The sequence below is a fragment of the Beta vulgaris genome, chromosome 9 (genome assembly GCF_026745355.1).
Source record: "Beta vulgaris subsp. vulgaris cultivar EL10 chromosome 9, EL10.2, whole genome shotgun sequence".
Taxonomy (NCBI): domain Eukaryota; kingdom Viridiplantae; phylum Streptophyta; class Magnoliopsida; order Caryophyllales; family Amaranthaceae; genus Beta; species Beta vulgaris.
In genome coordinates this window covers 26,876,483-26,883,647 of record NC_079210.1, presented here as the reverse complement: position 1 = coordinate 26,883,647, position 7,165 = coordinate 26,876,483, and the positions used below count along the sequence as shown (strand labels likewise).

At 44.8% G+C, this 7,165-nt stretch overlaps 1 non-coding gene across 1 annotated transcript; it reads right to left on the bottom strand.

Moving 5' to 3' along the window:
• Window positions 1–375: 375 nt before the first annotated feature.
• On the bottom strand, window positions 376–482 carry LOC125493871 (small nucleolar RNA R71). Its single transcript, XR_007270198.1, has one exon. It is a non-coding gene; the product is annotated as a small nucleolar RNA R71 (small nucleolar RNA).
• Between the last annotated feature and the right edge of the window lie 6,683 nt (window positions 483–7,165).

Here is a 7,165-nt window from a genome sequence, read left to right as displayed (position 1 = left end):
GGGTGAAGAAAATCCACAACTGTTTAGGGATTTCGGAAATCCGGGTTCCTATGTTCTTCAAGGTGGAATTCGACTCCCTACCACCACTACAAATTTCAGCATTCACCCTCAGTATACTCGGATGGTGAAAGCAGAGCAGTTTTGTGGGGGGTCAGATGAAGATCCTCTAGACCATCTCGACAGGTTTCTTGAGATCTGTGCCATGATAACACTAATGATGTCTCTCCTGACTACATCAAGATGCACCTGTTCCGGTCCTCTCTTACCGGAAAAGCAAAGTCATGGCTCAAGAGCTTGCCTGCTAATTCCCTCACTACATGGGAAGAAGTCACGATGGCATTCTTGAAGAAATACTTCCCGGAGTGGAAGACTGCGGACATAAGGAGGAAGATCTCCTCATTTGAGCAAGAGAACGATGAGACACTTGCCGAAGCTTGGGAGCGGTTCAAGGAGATGATCCGTTCATGCCCACACCATGAGTTCAACAAGAATCTACTCATGCGATTCTTCTATGATGGTCTTGATCCGATTTCACGGGCCAATCTTGATGCTGGAGCGGGAGGTCAACTATCTAAGATCCCGCAAGAACAACTTGAGTCCACAATTGAGGAGGTGATCAAGAACTACTCATGGGGTGGAAGACGAAGAGGTGCTCAACCTAAGAAGAGCGGAAAGTTTGAAATTGACCCCATGGATCAAATTCAAGCTAAGATGGACCAACTCGATAAGAAGCTCTCCAAGATCAATCTTGCATCGTCTACTCCTTCACAGGTAAACTCTTTTTCTTGTGATATTTGTGGTGGTACTAACCATGATACTTCTTATTGTGGAGGTACCCATTCGGAGCATGTGGCGGCAATAATTCAAGAGGAGATGGATATCAAGGAAACAAGGGTATAGGAACAATCAACAAGGAGGTTGGAGACAACCTCAACAAAACTACACCCAAGGATTCAACCAACCTCAACAAGGATGGAATCAACCTCAACAAGGGTACAACCAAGCTCACAACCAAGGGTTTGCGCAAGGGTATAACCAAAACCAAAACTATAACCAAGGTGGTTCCTCCTCACAAGGGTCCAACACATACCAAGCTCCACATCAAAGGACCAACAACCCAAAACCTCCCTCCAACCTTCCTTTCCCCAAACAAAATCCCGAACCTACACCATCTTCCGATCCAACCTCTCTCCAAATTCTCCAACAACTCCAATCCATGAACCAAATTCTCCAAAACCATGAGCAAAGGTTTCAAGAGCTACAAGCCCACAACAAAATGCTTGAAACCCAAATTGCCCAAGTAGCTGAGAAGAATCCCTCCACCCCACAAATCAACTTCCAGGCCAACCCATTCCTAACCCCAACCTCCATCAAGCCAAAGCCATTCATTTGAGGTCGGGAACAAGTTATGCGGGTCCTAAGATGCCGAATGGGGAGTTAGAGCAGGATGGAGAAGCTGAGGTTGTTGAGAAGGAGGGGAGCTGAGGAAACTGAGAAAGAGGACGTTGAGGAGAAGGATGAGTCACATGTTCAAGTTGGTGACAAAAACACATTGCCATCACCTCCACCAACCAAATCCTATGTGCCTCCGGTTCCCTATCCTCATAGGTTGGTAGAGAGAAAGTTGAGTGACAAGTTCACTAAATTTCTGAATGTGATGAAGAGCCTGCAAATCAACATTCCATTCCTTGAGGCTATGTCTCAAATGCCAGCTTATGCTAAATTCTTGAAAGAGATCCTCTCCAATAAGCGAAAACTTGAAGATGAGCTTATCTCCCTACCTTACCAAGTGAGTGCTCTTGTGCAACGAACTATGCCCAAGAAGCAAAGAGATCCCGGGAGTTTCACCTTGCCGTGAAGATAGGTGACTTAGACCTAAGGGTGCACTGGCCGATCTGGGAGCCAGTGTCAATTTGATGCCCCTTTCTATTGCAAAGCACCTGAAATTTCCTCTTCATCCTACGCGCAAAACGATTCAATTGGCGGACCGCACTGTGAGAGTCCCTTGTGGTGAGTTGGAGGATATACCGATTCAAGTTGGGCATGTGTTTGTACCATGCGACTTTGTGGTGATGGATATGGAGGAAGATCCTGAGACTCCTCTTATTCTGGGAAGAGAAGCTCTAAGACTTTGGGTGCCGTGATAAACTGCAAAAAGACACAATCACGGTTGAGGTAGCTAATGAGCGGGTGGTGTTGAGTTCTCTAAGACATGAAGACCTATGATGGAGAAAATTTGCCGGGTAAGCCTAGTGGAAGATGAGGTGGAGGACACCATGAGTGTGGATGATTCTGGGGACGATTTGTATGCTGCACTTACCGACACCCTTAGCTTGGACATGGAAGAGGAAACGCAAGATGAGGCGTTTGAGGTTCTAGCTGCATCCACTGATAAAGAGGAGTGTTCTAAGCCTCCTCCCAAGGTAGAGTTCAAACCCCTTCCCTCCTCTCTTAGATATGTTTTTCTTGATGATGCATGTACTTATCCTGTTATTGTCAATTCGAGTCTTGATGACATTTCTATATCAAAACTGATTGGAATTTTGCAAAAATATAAAGATGTCATTGGGTATTCGATTGATGACCTTAAGGGGATAAGCCCTTCTCTTGCTATGCATCGTATCCATCTCATCGATAGTAATGCCTCCTCCATCGAGCATCAGAGAAGGCTCAATCCCAACCTCAAAGAGGTTGTGAAAAAGGAGATCTTGAAACTACGTGACGCGGGAATCATTATGCTATCTCAGATAGCAAGTGGGTGAGCCCGATTCACGTGGTTCCAAAAAAAGGAGGCATGACTATAGTTGAGAATGAGAAAGGAGAAACAATCTCAACTAGGACTGTCACTGGGTGGAGAGTCTGTATTGATTACAGGAAACTGAACAAATCCACCCGGAAAGATCATTTCCCCCTTCCCTTCATTGACCAAATGTTGGAGAGGCTTGCTCGTCATTCACACTTCTGTTTTCTTGATGGTTATTCCGGATTCTTTCAAATCCCCATTCATCCGGATGACCAAGAGAAAACCACCTTTACTTGTCCGTATGGGACATTTGCATATCGAAGGATGCCCTTTGGTTTGTGTAATGCCCCATCCACTTTTCAGAGGTGTATGACAGCAATCTTCTCTGACATGCTAGAAGATTCCATTGAAGTCTTCATGGACGACTTTAGTGTGTGTGGTTCGTCTTTTGACACATGTCTGGTTAATCTTGAATGTGTGTTAAAAAGGTGTCAAGAGACGAACCTTGTACTGAATTGGGAGAAGTGTCACTTTATGGTCGAGGAAGGCATTGTACTTGGGCATAAAGTGTCGAAAAAGGGTATTGAAGTAGATCCGGCAAAGGTTTCGGTTATTGAGAAGCTTCCGCCACCGAACTCGGTGACGGGAGTTCGCCTTTCCTTGGACATGCTGGTTTTTACCGACGTTTCATCAAGGATTTCTCTCAAATAGCCAAACCATTGACGAATCTACTTCAGAAAGATGTTGATTTTGCGTTTGATGAGTCTTGTACTAAGGCTTTTGAAACTCTTAAGAAAGCCCTTACTTCTGCCCCCATTGTGCAAGCTCCGGATTGGAGCTTGCCTTTTGAACTAATGTGCGATGCTAGTGACTTTTCAGTGGGAGTTGTTCTTGGGCAACGCAAGGAAGGGAGGCTACATGTGATAGCCTATGCAAGTAGGACTCTGGATGATGCTCAACGGAACTATGCAACTACGGAGAAGGAAATGTTGGCCGTGGTATTTGCTTTTGACAAGTTCCGTTCCTACTTGACATGTAATAAGGCGGTGGTGTATACGGATCATTCTGCGGTCCGGTATTTGATGAGTAAGAAGGATGCTAAGCCTAGGCTCATTAGGTGGGTGTTGCTTCTTCAGGAGTTTGATTTTGAGATGAAAGAGAAGAAGGGGACGGAGAATGTGGTAGCTGACCATCTTTCACGCCTCCCTCCTGACAATCTGGAGGAGATTCCTATCAGGACGATTTGAGAGAAGAAGCCTTGTTCGCCATTTGAACAATGAGGTTCCATGGTTCGCTGATTATGCAAATTATCTGGCTTGTGGGATTGAACCTCATGGTTTTACTTCCCAACAAAAGCGGTTCTTTAAAGAAGTTTCGAGGTTCTACTGGGATGACCCGCTCCTTTTTAAGAAGTGTGCTGATGGCGTGTTTAGGAGGTGTGTTCCTAATCATGAGATGGCCTCGGTTTTGCATCATTGCCATACTTTGGCATGTGGAGGACAGGTGGAGCAAGCAAAACTGTTGCTAAGGTGCTCCAATGTGGTATGTTCTGGCCAACATTGCAAAAGGATGCCCGAACATTTGTGGTGGCTTGTGATAGATGTCAACGGAGTGGTGGCATCACAAAGCGACACGAGATGCCTCAACAGAACATTCTTGAGGTTGAGCCGTTTGATGTCTGGGGGTCGACTTTATGGGCCCATTCGTTCCTTCCTGTGGGAATGTATATATTCTTGTTGCGGTGACTACGTGACCAAATGGGTGGAAGCCATTGCCTCTCCCACCAATGACCATAAGGTAGTCACCAAGCTTTTGAAGAAGATCATCTTCCCTCGATTTGGGGTGCCCCGTGTATTGATCAGTGATGGCGGTTCACACTTCGCCAAAAAGCAATTAGAAGCACTATTGAAGAAATACGGGGTGAATCACAAAGTAGGTCTTCCTTATCACCCCAAACACAAGGCCAAGTTGAGGTTTCGAATCGAGAGGTTAAGAAGTCCTTGAGAGGTGGTCAATAGGACACGAAAGGGGTCTTTGAAGCTTGATGACGCTCTTTGGGCTCTTCGCACGGCTTTCAAGACGCCCATCGGCACCACTCCCTATCGCCTTGTGTATGGCAAGGCATGTCATTTGTTGGTTGAGCTTGAGCACAAGGCTTGGTGGGCAGTTAAGGAGCTCAACATGGATCTACACTTGGCAGGAGAAGCTCGAAAGAAAGGCTAGTAGAACTGGAGGAATTCGTTTTGATGCTTATGAGAGTTCTAGACTGTACAAAGAGCAAACGAAGAAATGGCACGACAACCGGATTCAACAACGAGATTTCCGGGTTGGGGACAAGGTCTTACTGTTCAACTCAAGACTAAAGCTTTTCCCCGGAAAGTTAAAGTCCAAGTGTCGGGTCCCTTCTCTGTGTTGAAGACTACTCCATATGGAGCTTATGAAGTTATGGGTGAGAAGGCCCATTTTGGGTTAACGGGCAAAGGTTAAAGTTCTATCATGATTCTCATGCCGTTGGTTCAATTGGTTGCTTGATTCTTCGCTCACCTGAGCGACTCTTGTGATGGAAATATCCTTTTTAGTCTAGCTAAAGACTTAAAACAAGCGCTATACGGGAGGCAACCCGTTTCTTTTCTTCCTTTTCTTTTATTTTAGTTCATTTTTCTTTTGTTTGTTAGTTAGAATTTTGATTTATCAGTTAGCCATGAGAGCTACATTGGGACATCTGAGTTATTGTGAAAAGATTAGTGAAATAAGTGATTCGAAAACGAAAGAGTGAGAAAAACAGATGGTTTTGTGCGCCCCCACCTCCTCAAGGTGCGCCCGCACAAAGAAAATTTTTTTCGAAAATAACGTTTGGTGCGCCCGCACATCTACATGGTGTGCCCGCACCAAATTCTCCGGAAGCTTTGAGAAGAAAAACAGAAGGTTTTGTGCGCTCGCACCTCTTCAAAGTGCGCCCGCACAAGCAAAAAAAAAAATTTTTGGACGAAAAATGTGGTGCGCCCGCACATCTGCATTGTGCGCCCGCACATCTGCATTGTGCGCCCGCAACAATATCCTCCGGAATTTTTTCTGAAAACTCAGAAAGTTTTGTGCGCCCGTACCTTCTCCAGGTTCGCCCGCACAAAGGGAACATATTTCGAAAAAAAATTTGGTGCGCCCGCACATGTACATGGTGCGCCCGCACCAAGTTCCCCGGAAATTTTCTGAAAAAAACAGAAGGTTTGGTGCGCCCGCACCTTCTCAAGGTGCGCCCGCACCAAACGCTTTGAAGGTTCTAAAAATCGATTGGTGCGCCCGCACCAGGGAGAGGTGCGCCCGCACCAAACCGGCTGGGCAACATTATTTTTGGGCCTCTCTCTCCTCTTTTCTCATATTTTCAAACTATCTCTCACACTCACTCACTTTCTCTCTCTTCTCCTCTCTAGATCCGGCCTACACCCTTTTCCGGCGACTTTCAAGGGAAATTCACCGAATCTTCATCACCATCTTCTCTACAACATTCAAAGCACAAAAATTGGGGGTTTTGCAAGGATTCGATTTCTAGGGTTTCAAAATTGGGGATTTTCATCTCCATGTTGGTAACTCCCTTCTAATCTTTGCTTTTTCATCAATAATCTACTAAATTGGACTTCTAGTGTGTTTTCTTTTAGATTGCATGCTTGTTTTCCTTAATTTCTTTTGATTGTTCATGAACTTTGTCATTTTGTGTTTGGTGATGTGGTGAACAAGTGCAATTTTTGTGGTTTGTGATAAATTCATAATATTCTTATTTTGAGAACTACATTGCAAAATTTGAGGTGTTGTTGTTTTTGTGCATAATTGTGGTTGGTTTGGTGAAATTGGCTTGAAAGTCTCTTTGAGTGGTGAAACTCTTGATTGCTAGCAACTTTGTTGCTACTAATTGTGGATGGCTAGCTGGTAGATCTAGGCTTAGTTTTTATTTTCTTTTTTTTTGTGTGTTTTCCCTTTTGTGTGGTTTGATTTTTCTTTTTGTGGGTTTTGTTTTTTTTTTCTTTTGCGTGTTTCTTTGTGAGAGAGTCCGCTTTGTGGTTGTGTCTTTGCAGCAGATCATCACTTCTCCTTCCCTTTTTGCCAAACAAAAATTCTTTTTCACCATGGGAAGAAGTGGTGGTGAAGGCTCATCCAGGTCTAAGCGAGCAAAGACGGGGTCTTCTTCACAAGGACCTTCGTCTAGCTCGCATCCCCCTCCCCTATATGCTTTAAAGTTTCCCAATGCCGCTCACAAACAAACTTTAACTTTCTGAGCGCACACTTCGTCCAACGAAGTTCTATGACTCCACTACCTGCAACTACCTTGCATCAACTCGATGATAAGGGAAATGGCAGATAATGTCGGGTTATCGGACTTCCTTTCTATTCATGAACCTACTTATGATCAACTCACTCTAGAATTCTTGA